Source organism: Camelina sativa, chromosome 20 (assembly GCF_030686135.1).
Source record: "Camelina sativa cultivar CO46 ecotype springtype chromosome 20, ASM3068613v1".
Taxonomy (NCBI): Eukaryota; Viridiplantae; Streptophyta; class Magnoliopsida; order Brassicales; family Brassicaceae; genus Camelina; species Camelina sativa.
This window is the reverse complement of record NC_141899.1, coordinates 18,119,716-18,133,869: the sequence shown is the minus strand read 5'-3', so window position 1 is coordinate 18,133,869 and position 14,154 is coordinate 18,119,716.

Below are 14,154 nucleotides of genomic sequence, written 5' to 3'. Positions count from 1 at the left end.
AAAAATAATAAAAACATACCTAAGTAAAAGAATGGTGATGGTTGGTGGTAGGATGGTGGGGGTTTGGATTTGTCTCGCGGTACACAGGTCAACGGTTGCGGACATAGTAGTTGGTACGGTCACAAACATTAGCAGCTAATGTTGGACGTGGTACATGGTACATGGGACATAGGACATGGTACATGGGATCGGCTACGGTTGGTACAACTAGTGGGGACTCTCGGCATCGATCACATGAGGATTGTGATTGATCCGTCGCCTTCGGCTTGCTTTGGTCAGGTTGAACATGGCCGGTCAGTAGGTGGTACTTGCCACTAGTCATAGCGTGTGTAATCTCCTTCTTCCTTCTTTTTGGCTTTTCTATTTTCTATTTTTTTGTGTTTTTTTTTATTTATAAAAATATGAAACTAAAATGTAGAAATATTAAAAATAAAAGAAAATAAATCCTAAAAATAAAAACTTACTAGATATGGGTTGCCTCCCAATAAGCGCACTTGTTTAACGTCGTTGGCTCGAGTTAGCTTGCTTTCTCAAGCAGGGTGAGTAGAGTCGGTTGTCCTTAGACAAGCTCTCTTGGATCTTTCTCCAATGTAGGCATCTAGTGGCTCTCTAGCATAATCTATATTAACATTTTTAAAGTACATTTGGTGTTTTACCATTGAAGTTATATTTATTTAAAAACTTATTTACAAATTTAATCCCTTAAAACTTTCCAAAAATAACATCATTGCAGATTTTGTTTCTTAAATATTTTACATTTCATTCCAACCAAAAATAAAAAACAGCAATCAATATTATATAGAGACATAAACAATGATATATTTTCCATTTTATTTTTCAAACCTGTGAGTTTTGATTCTTAACGTAAGAAGAACTTCGATTCCTAATTATTTAAATATTATAATTAATATATATATATATAAATATATATTTAATAAAATTTAAAATATTATGAATATGTAAAATTAGAAAAATTTAAAATACTATATAATGTGGTTATAAAAAGGAAATATTGGAATTAATAAAATATTATTAAATATGTGCTAACACGGGTTAAATCTTCATTTTATTATTTACCAACACTATAAATATTATAATATCTGACATATAAAATCAATTTGTTTTACCTAAAATTGTGTAAAATAATTAATTCATTAGGAAAAATGTGACTTAATCATATCATATAAATGATTTATTATGTATTTAGATCCCTTATTTTTTGTTATAATAATTAAAAATCGAAATAAAATCTCAAACACTAAAAAAAACAAACTAAATATAATAAACAAATGGTCATATAGTATATTACATGTTAAAAAATTAATATAAACATTTAGTCGCACAAGTGGCCAGAAAATTTGGTTATTTCTCTATTTATAAAACATCTAATATTTAACAAACAAATAGAATATAAAATATAAATAATAATAAAACTATATGCATGCAGTGTACCACGAGTTAAAATCTAGTTTATAGTTATAGGCTCTAAATGTGACAACCTGTCCCACGGACCCCACTAGCCCACTGCTAGCTGCCCCAACGGACCGTCCGTGGACCCTGCTAGCCCACCGCTAGCCGTCCCAACAGACCCCAAGCTGGCCCTGCAGGGCATCGATCCTAACCCATCACTGTGGATATCCCAATCCACCAGTAGGTTATTGGTGCGCCAGACGTTCCTCGAACCCTGGTCCCCACCCTTTAACAACTTTCCCACAGGACAAGTTGCCACCAATTGATCTGCAAGTCAAGTTACCACAGCTCAATTGGTGACAGCTTGTCCTGTGGGAAGGTTGTTAAAGGGTGGGGATCAGGGTTCGAGGAACACCTGGCGCACCAATAACCTACTGTGGATTTGGATGAATAGTTCCATTTGCCACGGTGAGGGGTTAGGATCGATGCCCTGCAGGGCCAGCTTGGGGTCCGTTGGGACGGCTAGCAGTGGGCTAGAAGGGTCCACGGACGGTCCGTTGGGGCAGCTAGCGGTAGGCTAGTGGAGTCCCCATAGGCCCGAAGCTGGCCCTGCAGGGCATCGATCCTAACCCCTAACTGGGCAAATGGAACTATTCATCCAAATCCACAGTAGGTTATTGGTGCGCCAGGCGTTTCTCGAACCCTGGTCCCCACCCTTGAACAACCTTCCCACAGAAAAAGTTGTCACCAATTGACCTGCAGATGAATTGGTGATCAATTGGTGACAGCTTGTCCTGTGAGAAGGTTGTTAAAGGGTGGGGACCAGGGTTAGAGGAACGCCTGGCGCACCAATAACCTACTGTGGATTTGGATGAATAGTTCCATTTGTCCAGTGAGGGGTTAAGATCGATGCCCTGCAGGGCCAGCTTGGGGTCCGTTGGGACGGCTAGCGGTGGGCTAGCAGGGTCCACGGACGGTCCGTTGGGGCAGCTAGCAGTGGGCTAGTGGAGTCCGCGGGACGGGTTGTCACACTAAATTAGGTTGAACATTTCAACCTTTGCACGCTATAGATTTAACTGTTGATGCTACTAATTAGGGATTAAATATTCACAAAATTTTGATTATTAGGAATATACTAACTTTATCTTATTCGATTTTTCTGAGACTTTAATTTGTTTCTTTTTTTTTGGTTTTGCATATAAAGATTAAGGGGGAGAATTAATTTTATAATTGAATGTGGTAAGTAATAATGACGCATATACAAAATCGATTTCGAACTGATTTATAGGGTTCTGATAAAGGAAACAATTGACTCGATTTTTTGTTGCTAAATATGTAAAAAATAATAAATTTCAATGGCATAGGATTGTAAATAGTTTATAACTCCAAGGGTTTTCTCAAAAAATGCTGTGAAAATGTTAATATAGATGTTAGTTGTGCAAATTTTTTGAACTTACGACTTGCATTCTTTAACCTTTTAATCCCTTATATAATAAAACGGAAGTACATAACCTTTATTGTAAACTATATAATTTTTATAAGTTGGTTACAAAATAGATTATAGATTAAATATAGGTTGGTTAAAAAAAATTATAGATTAATTGGTCAATCTGTGGAATACACTTAAGAATATCCCAAAGAATCCTCTTAAAGAGAATATTCTAATGATTTATACAATTTCCAAAATAAAATCTTTAGTATTCCATGTATTGTTACAAAATATATATTGTTTGGCATAAAAATATACTGTTAGGCATAAAAAAAAAAAATCTTGGCAATTTATCACAATGAATCGTGATTTCCAAGATCTTATTGTGCAGTTGAAAAAAAAAATTATTATATAAATAAAAGGAATTTCAACCCGTGCTCTAGCACGGATTCTAATCTAGTTGAGTTATTATAACTGTTGACAAAAGAAAATGTTTCTTATTAATATGTATAGATATCTGAAACATATTCTAATAAACTAAAAAAAGTTTGAGTAAAAAAACCATTAATGTAAGAAAATAAAACGCATTAAAAAAAAAATTTAAAAGTAAAATCAAATGTAACAAACTATTGAGATGGGTTTAGAAAAGAACATTTATCATTTTGATTTTATATTTATTACTAAATAACCAAGTTCTTCATATGATTACTATTTATCATAATTATGTGTTAATTATATGTCACTAGATTATGACCCGCTCGATGTGCGAGTTTTGGGTTTTAAAATTATTTAAATTTTAAAAATAATATATTAATATTTTTTTTATAGATAGAAACTATTTTTTAAAAGTAAATATATGTTAAAAAAATTTAGCTATTGTTAAAAGAACTTATTTTCTTTCTCTCTCTGGAGGTCGTCCTAGCCGCCATTCCCAAGTGACCAAAGAGAGCACTAGTTTGCTGCCCCGTTTCTCTCCCAAAAATCCAAGCTTTTGTCGTCTCAAGTTCTCTTCTAAATCGTACTTTTGGTTTCTTTGCCGGCATTGCTTCTGCCGTAATTTGTCTTCTCCTTTGAGTTTTGGAGTTTGTCTTAGCGGGGCCTCTGGAGCTGGAGGCTGTTTTGTGTAACGGTTTCTTTTCTTGCATTTGCCCAGGTATGGACGAGTCTCTTCTCAGAACTGGATCTGGTGTTCCCTCAATTGTTTTTGTGAGTTCCCTTCTCTCTGTTTTCGCTGCTAGCCTCCTTCTAACTATGCCCTTGCCGACTGTTTCACAGGTTCCCCCTCCCCACATCTCCTCCTTTTGTCTTGTTTCCGCCTCATTAGCCAACCCGAAGTACTGGTCCGTCCTATGCTCCCCCTCCCTTCCGCCGCTGTGATGGTGTCTCGACTATGATAGGTCTTTTTCGGAGGCCCCTGGATTTGATTTTTTGGTGGGTCTGGTCCAATACTTCTTTGATCTTTGTTGATGCTTTCTCCTTAGTGGGTTTGCATTTTTGGTCTACTAAAAGAGCTTGTATTCACTGCCCTTTTCTGCTCCTTGTTAGGCCGTTTGGGCCGGTGTATGTTCCATTCTGCAATTGGAGCCACCGGTCTGCTTAGGAGTTGCCAGTTAGAAGACCTTCATGTTTGGATATACTTTTATCCATTACCCTGACTGGATTGGATATACTTCTATCCTCCATTCTGTTTTTGCTTCTTTTTCCCGGATTTTGGAGAAGAGCACTCAACTGTCATCCTTGCTTCCATGATGCTTCAGCTGATGCTATTATGTTACACGGCCAGCATCTGTTCTTGAGGGGTGCTTCCCCAGAGATTTCTTTCTCTGATGGTTTCATTGGCTCGCCAGCTTGGTGCCCTGTCACCTTTGTCGCTGCAGCCCAATTGTGGATTGTTTTGTCTGCCCCTTTGGTAGACTCAATCTCGAGCAACATCTCACCTTGTGTGTTTAATGTTGTCCAAGGTGTCTTCTCACTTTTTTGCTCTATTGTTATCAAGTATCGAGGACTCTGCGATTTCAGTTATTGTCAAAGTGTTAGGATTATTTTGTTCTATCAATCTATCTTGCTTTTGGATTAGGGAGTTTTAGCTTCGGCTCCTCCCTTATTAATCTTCCCTCCTTGGAGAATGTTTAATTTGATATAAAATTTTGGTGCACAATAAAAAGAATAGAAGTAAATATATAATATTTTATCCCTTTTTAGTTAGAAAAAAAAACTATATTCATTTTTTTGCTTTAATACACACTTTTGTAAGAAAAATAACATTCTTGCACACTTTTGGACCACACCACACTTTTTTTATTGTTTACTTTCTTATCCTCTAACTATCTCTCCAAACAAATTACTATATAGTTTTATCTTTCTTTTATTTTTTATTTGTTTACTCTATTTTATTTAGCTTTCTTTCGTACCCTTACTAATTATCTCTCCATTTCCTAATAATTTTTATTTTATTTTTCTTTTATTTGTTTATCTAACTCCCTTTCTTTGATAAATGTGTTTATCTTACTCCCTTTCATTTTTTTTTTTTTTTAATTTTGCATTTTGATATATTTATCATCCACAAATTTAAATCCAGATGCTTATATGTTTATAATTATTTAGCTTTATTTTCAATATATATATAATGTCATCCATCAAATCATGTCCACATGCTATTGACCATCAGAAAAAAAAGCAGAAAGATTTTCTAGATGAAATAAGCAAAATAGTGCATTATGTCATACAAATCATGAACATGCAGACATGTATAGATGACCATTTCTAGTTAAAACTTGGTTAGAGAGTTTCTTCAATGAAATCTTTCTCTTAAGCTCAAAGGATTGAGGCGCCAGATTCTAAGTGTTTCTAGCACAAAAACTAGTGATTTAATTTCCAAATCTTTCTTTACCAGTTAAGAACAACATCAATGAATTTGAAAATTTATAAAAATTGTAATAAGAGAAGTAACAAATTTGGCCAAATTTAAGGTACATGGTTTACAGGTTGGAGTAGGTCAGTTTCATGTTTTCTCGTAAAAGATTGAAACGACCTGACCCGTTTTTTAATTTTTATATAATCATAATTAATTAGTGGTCCCATACCCACTAGCCACCTAACCACATCCAAACCAAACAGCGGAAAATAACCAACATATACCAATATTCAATAACCAATACCAATAAATAATAAACCAATTATTCAATAGCAGTATTAAACCAACCAACAGAAACATAAAACTTCAAACCAGCAACCTAGTAATGTTCTACTGACTCATCTCTAGCAGCCTAACTGATAACAGTATTTTCACCCAGGGTATCAATTCTTTATGCAGTTGTAGTACAAAGAATTATCAATCCAAATGGTTGTTATGCTAGCAGATAAGATATGATCAGAACAATGCAAGTCAAGCCAAGCGTCAATGGGGGTTTTATCTAACAACCTAAAGTAAGGAAAAGTATATAAAAACAAGAACCACACGACCTAAGCACTCGATGCAAGCATTCGGGTACCAGATCGAGTGGGTAATCGAATGACAGAAGAAATCAATAACACAAAGATGAACAACTCGAAGGGATACACGAGGCTGGTGATCGAGTACCAGTTCGGGTAATGGGTCGAGTTATAGGTAAAAAAACTAAACAATCAAGATGCGAAAGCTCCTAAGGATGGGGTAATCGATTCATAAGTGCTCCTGATTAATTTGGGATATCTCACACGCCTTAAGAAAATATCCCTTAGACAATAAATCCCTAAATCTTGCTAAAACACTCTCGTGATAGAAACATTCAACATTTGTCACTTCCCTACCCAACTCTCGTTGGAGAAACATGACTAAGCAGACATTAAAATCCGATTCATTATTGTGAATAAACTCCTTACACATCTAATCTCTTAGGCTAAGTAAGTAAATCTCAAGCATTGGTTGATTCAAGCATTTCAACAACATCTCTTGATGGCAAAACACCCTAGATCTAATCTCAACCTCTCGGTCTGAAAATAACAGTAAGAATACCAATCTAGAAAGGAATTTTTATAAAATAAACATTCAAGCTAAGACATCCTAATCGACCAAGAACACATACTCGCCTTTTCTGCCCGAAGGTCTGCAAAGAGGTTGTGCACGAGGTTCAAGTCAGGTAGATGCTCGGGTAGGGCTTCGGGTTCTTCTTCCTGCGCTCAGATCCTCTTTGATCGGGTTAAGGTTTGGACTGTTCTTCTCGCGCGATCGCTCCTTCGGTTACATGTTCGGGTTTTGCATCATTCTTCCCCTTTTTGGGCTCCAAATCACCTCTTTTCATCCAAAATGCACAATTGCAACAATGCAGCATCCTAAATGGCCTAAATGCAAATTCCTAAGGTTAAGGACCTAAAAATGGTAAGGTTAGGGTATATATGATGCAAAACCTAGATGAAAAAGGATGACTAAAACATGTAAATTAGAGAGCTATCAACACCCCCAAACTTATCTCTTGCTAGTTCTCTAGCAAGGAAATAAGAGGATGAGGTTTGAAAGTGGGGTTTCATAACCTCAAAGTACTAATAGAAGGATTCAAGCTATAGTCCTTAAAGATAGTTTAATGGTGCCAAGTGTAAGTTTGAGTGTATGAAAGTGTAAAGATCAAGTGTGTAGAACAAGAGAGAGAGAAAGAGAGTATGCGAGTGTAAAGAGAGAGTTGAGAGATAAAGTGTAGAAGAAGAATTCTCACTTCTTACCTTAATTAGTTCCTAGTTACAATCTATTTAAAGGCTATACAATTTAGAATATTCTCTAGAGATCCTATGTACAATTTACATGACTGAAAGTGACATGTTCTCCTTAAACATACATGTGACTCTTGTTTGACTTCTCTTTGCTTCCCACTTGTGTATTCTCGATAACGGTTAGATGGAAGAAGATTCTAGTGACTTTGTGACCGTTGGAGACCTTGTCTTGTGGACTGGACTCGTTGATCCTTTAATATGTACGGACGGCCCATCTCGTATTGGTTGTACGGACGAGGTGCATTGTACGGACATGGTGCGAGTTCTCATACTCCCCCTCAAGCTTGATCGAGTAAGAACATCAAGCTTGGACTCACGAGCACCCACCTCATTAAAAAAACCTCAGTATAGAAAACCACTTGGGAAAAACTATACATAAGGGAAAAAGAGTGTAGGTGTCATGGTAGGGAAATCTCATGGCCGAGTGAGGTCTCTAAGGCCGAGCTTAGAGTGAATGTACTCGCAGACTTGCGGACTGGCTGCCTTGGTGAGGATGTCGGCTAGTTGTTCTTTGGTGTTGGTGTGACATGGAAGAGTAACACCGAGTTGTATTTGCTCTCGCACCTTGTGACAATCAACTTCAATGTGCTTTGTTCTCTCGTGGAATACGGAGTTGGTGGCTATGTGAATGGCTGCCTCGTTGTCACAATGCATAGTAATAGGTTTCGATGATTCGACTCCAAGATCCTTCAATAAGGCCTTAAGCCACATGAGTTCGGTAGTCAGCTTCCTCATGGCCCTATACTCGGACTCCGCACTCGATAGTGAGACAACCTTTTGTTTCTTGCTCTTACACGTGACCAGGTTCCCTCCTAAGAATGTGCAATATCCGGTGGTTGAACGACGATCCCCATGATCTCCGGTATAGTCAGCATCACAATATCCTACTAGTTCGGTGTTCTCGTTTCTTCCCATCCATATGCCTTGTCCTGGTGATCCTTTGATGTACTTGAGGATACGGTTCACCATGTTCCAGTGATGTCTAGTTGGGTTTTGCATGTGTTGACTCACCTGGTTCACAGCAAAACAAATATCAGGTCGAGTAATAGTAAGATATATAAGCTTACCCACTAAACGCCTATATCGTGTGACATCTTCAAATGGAGGCTCCCCCTTTCCGGCTGTCTTGTAGTTTTCCTCAAATGGTGTGGTTACAGCCATCGATCCAAGCTTCCCTGCTTCACTTAAGAGATCAAGTGCATATTTCCTTTGAGATAAGAATAATCCTTCATTGGATCGATATACTTCTATTCCAAGGAAATACTTAAGCTCTCCAAGATCTTTAATATCAAAAACTGATTTAAGAAACTCTTTAGTCTCTTGAATGCCTACCTTGTCACTTCCAGATATGATGATATCATCAACATATACTAGAATGACTACTATACCTTTGTCACTTGGTAGTGTGAAGAGTGTATGATCCGATTCTGACTTGCGAAAGCCTCTTCCAAGCAAGGTTGTGCTCAATTTGTGGTACCATGCTCTAGGTGACTGTTTAAGACCATATATAGCCTTGTTGAGCTTCAAAATTTTCCTGGACCAATAGTGTCTTCTAAGCCGGGTGGTGGCCTCATATAAACCTCATCTTCAAGCTCGCCTTGTAAGAATGCATTCTTGACATCCATTTGCCAGAGTTCCCAATCTATGTTCGTGGCCAAAGAGAGAACTACTCGAACCGTATGAAGCTTGGCCACCGGAGCAAACGTATCTCTATAGTCCTCCCCGTACGTTTGTGTGAACCCGCGTGCAACTAGGCGAGCCTTGTGGCGTTCGATCTCCCTGTTGCTCTTGTACTTGATGGTGAAGATCTAGCATGAGGTGACAGCCTTTTTCCCTTTTGGTAAATCAGATTCGTCCCATGTATGGTTCTTCTCCATAGCCGTTCTCTCTGCTTGAACCGCATCACGCCATACCTTTTGATCCTTGGCCTCTTCGTATGTTTGTGGAACCCAATGCTCATCAATTTGGCTAAGAAAAGTTTGGTGTTCCGTTGGAAAGTGAGCGAGTGTACACACGGCTTAAATAGGATGCACAACAGCCACATTGTTATAGTACACCCGATTGTGCTGCGAGGCATTACGTTGGCTGCGTCGTAATGGTGTTACAGCCAGGCGTTGGCTACGTCTTAGTGGAATGACCTCCTCATGATCAATGTCCTCAGGATCATCTTCTTCAACTTCATCGTTAGGTGATTCCATGATTTCGCCCGGAAGATCCTCATCATCAAGATTCTCCAAGTGAGTCTCTTCATGATTTAATTGATCCGTCAGAGCGGGTTGAGTGTTGGATTCCCTGGAGCTGCTTTCTATAGGTGGCTCAGTGTGTGTTGGTGATGTTGACCCGGCAGGTTCGTTGATGACCCGATCGTTTTTGATGCCTAGCCGTTCAAGGATAACTCAGAGGTTCCGTGTCCGATCGGATGGAGAGGTTGATAGATTGCGAAGCTTGTCCCAATTTTTCTCATCATAGAACCCTTCTGACTCCACAAACTTGACATCACGCGATACTAGAACTCTCCTCGTCTCCGGCTCATAGCACTTATACCCTTTTTGCGTTGTGGAATAGCCAATGAACATTGCTTTTGTACTCTTGGCATCAAGCTTATCCCGTAATTCACCTGGCCTTAAAACAAAGTAAACACAACCGAATACTCTAAGGTGATCGAAGGTGGGTTTTTCTTTGTTTAATACCTCAAATGGGGGAACATCTCGCAAAATCTTTGTAGGCGTCCGGTTAATGAGGTAACATGCGGCTAGAACAGCATCACTCCAAAAATGTTTAGGTACATGAGTATGAAACATCATAGACCGAGCTACCTCCATGAGATGCCTATTCTTCTTTTCGGCTACACCATTTTGTTGTGGGGTATAAGGGCAGCTGGTTTGATGAATGATCCCATGTTTGTTGAGATGTTGTTTGAAGGCATGACTTGTATATTCTCCACCATTATCTGATCTCAAAATTTTAATCTTGGCATTATAATGGTTAGTCACATAATTTTGAAAATTAATAAAAGCCTCAAGAACCTTATCTTTAGAAGGAAGCAGGGTTAGCCAAGTATACTTTGATTTTTCATCAATAAAAGTCACAAAATATTTTTGATTTTCTCTAGATAAACATGGAGATGTCCAAACATCAGAATGAACAAGATCAAAACAATTATCATAAATAGTCAATGACATGGGAAAAACAGTTTTGCAATGCTTACCAAGAATACAAGCCTCACATTCATCATTTTTAAAAGAAATATTTGGAAACATAAGCTCAAGAGCTCTAGAATGAGGATGTCCTAGTCTAGCATGCAAAATAAAATTGTTCACATCACTAGAAATTGAACTAAAACAAGAAGAATTTGAAGAAGATAAATTCAAGTCCTTAAGCAAGTAGAGATCATCTTGAGTAGAACCTTGACCAAGCACTTTACTTGTCTCAATATCCTGAAAATAAACCTTATTAGGACCAAATATTGCATAGCAATTTAAATCAGTTGTAGCCCTTTTAACAGATAGGAGATTAGACGTAAAGCTAGGCATGTAAAATGCTTTAGATTCTTTATCAAACAACTTCAAGTTTCCTATTCCTTTAACCGGTATTTGTTCACCATTAGCAATGATCACATTTCCTAAGGCAGGTTTAATATCACTAATCAACTTAGAATCACTAATCATGTGATGAGATGCACCGGAGTCAACTATAAGGGGTTTATTCGGTTTTAAAGCGGGAAAGGAGTTACCGGAGGCATCCTTGAGTGCTTTGATGAGTGCATCGAGGTCAGACTTCCTCACGAGGTCAGTGTTGACAGACAGGGCAGTTCCATTCACGTCCGAGACTTGCTGGTGTGGCTCTGCACTTGACGACTCCACAACCGCTTGATTTGCTCTCGGTGCTCCACGGTTGTTCATCGACCGGTTGGCTCGGAGATGTGGATGAAGAATCCAACACTGATTCTTGAAATGGCCTGGCTTCTTGCAATGGTTGCACACTGGAGGGTTCTTGTCTTCACCTCGATAGTAGCCTTTGTTTGCGGTCGCTACTTCAGCCTTGTTAGCGGTTACAAGCTCCCCCTTGCTACCAAACAGTCCCATGGAGCCATGCTCCTTTTGAATCTGGCTACACACATCCTCTAGGCTAGGAAGCTTGTCCGACCTCAAGATATGCTTGATGAGGTCGTTGTAGGATGGATTCAGTGTAAGACGGAGGCCGAACACCTTGTCTTGCTCACGCCTCTCGTTTAAGATGGCCGGGTCAAGTGTCGCCGGCCTAAGCATTTCAAGCTCAGCCCAAAGAGACCGAAACTTCCCAAAGTGTTTGGTGAACTCCATGTCTTCTTGGCTTAGGTTGTTGATGGCTCTCTTGATCTCAAACACTCGATTTAGGTTGGTAGTGTTACCAAAGACATTTTGCAAGGTATCCCATAGATCCTTGGCCGTTTCACAATACGAGTAGGCCTCGAGTATTAGAGCATCAAGAGAGTTTTGTATGATGGCGAGAACACTTTGGTCTTCTTGGAACCACTTTTCTTCACCACTTGCGGCTACAGCTTTGCCGTCTTCAGTAGGCTCGCCTTTTGGAGCTTCACTTGATGTAATATGGGTCCAAAGCCCTCAGCCGCATAGAGCCGTCTTTGTGGTTCTTTCCCACAACAAATAGTTCTCTCCTTTGAGAGTAACTGGAACAATCAAGGTTTTGGTGCCTTCCATGGAGTTTTGTCCGCTGGTTAATGCTATTATCCAACGGTTAAAGAGAAAAGACTTTAAAGTCGGAACAGAAACTGAAAGATAGATTAAGCGGAAGTATAAGGTGGGTGAGAGATTTAGAAGTAGGAGCGAAACTGCTCTGATACCATGTAAGTTTGAGTGTATGAAAGTGTAAAGATCAAGTGTGTAGAACAAGAGAGAGAGAAAGAGAGTATACGAGTGTAAAGAGAGAGTTGAGAGATAAAGTGTAGAAGAAGAATTCTCACTTCTTACCTTAATTAGTTCCTAGTTACAATCTATTTAAAGGCTATACAATTTAGAATATTCTCTAGAGATCCTATGCACAATTTACATGACTGAAAGTGACATGTTCTCCTTAAACATACATGTGACTCTTGTTTGACTTCTCTTTGCTTCCCACTTGTGTATTATCAATAACGGTTAGATGGAAGAAGATTCTAGTGACTTTGTGACCGTTGGAGACCTTGTCTTGTGGACTGGACTCATCACCATGCAGCGATCTTGTTCATCCTTCAACTATCAGTAAAGACTTGCGATTCCAAAGAACATCTCTTTCACATTCATTAAAGTTTTTGGCGAATTCTTGCAAATGGAAAATAAATCAAGCTCAATCGGTTACAAGGGTAAGGCTTTTTGGTAGGTAGGTTTCAAACAATATCTTTAGGTGGCTTACTCTCAAAAGAAGGAATGCTAGACAATTGTGAAAACTATCTAAGATTGAGAACAATTGAGGCATACAAAGCTTAACTCTTGATGATCTACCATTTTCTCATTTATCTTCTTTTTATCCAACACCCTAGAGTAAAACTGTCCACAACCTTGATTTTAACTCCTTTTTTTTTTACAATCCCTAAGGTTTTAACTTTAAACATCTAGCTCTATTTTACAAATATTTTTTTTCTTTCTTTGCTATACTCCTAATTCTTTTTTTCTTTTTTTATTCTTTTTTTTTTCAGGAGACTATATAGCAAGCCATTTCTCTCTCTTTTTTTTTTTTTTTCAGGAGACTATAGCAAGATATTTCTCTTTTTTTTTTTTTACTTAGAGACTTAGAGCTGATTAAACTGAACCTTAGGGACCCTCTTCTTTAATTCCTCTTTTGATCCTCAACCCAACCCCAAATAAACATGCTAACCACATATCTTTCAAAACCGATTCTACTAGCTAGTCCAAATGGTTCTAAACTTAGCTAAAACAAGAGCCAGTTCTTTATCGTTCTCAATACTCTCAAGATTTCACAACCTATAGCACCATCGAAACATGAAAAGGCCTCCCTCAACAAATCACAACAAGGTTTGAAAGAAAAGGTTTGAGTTCAAGGGTAGGGGTAAACAATTTCGGGTTAAGCGAAAAGATTGGCAAAAATGGAGTGCTAACCCGAGATTTAGAGTTATCATGAGCAAGCATTCAAGTTCCATAAGCAAGACAATTTAAGTTCAGGTTAAGTCCAATAATATAGAGATGCTACAATGTTCAAGCAAGTTTCACACAAGTGGAAAAGGCTTTCAAAAGACAGAAGGTTTGGAACAAAGATTCTTCATTTTTTCCAGAGATTGATCTAGCAACAATGAACTGTGATGCATGAGTATGAGTATTTTCCACAAACACAAATTGAGATGCATGAGTATTTAATAAACACTCAGTGAGACAATCCTCCCATCTATTGGGCTATCCACACAAGCAATAAGATCTCTTCATGCCACAAACAACAAACAATAAAACAAACCAGACAATATACAAAGCATTTGCATCATCAACTGCTACTACAGAAGGGTGTCAACCGACACCAGAGGGTGTCGATCTACACTTGCAATCTGGTGTCGAACGACACCAGAGGGTGGCGATCAACACTTT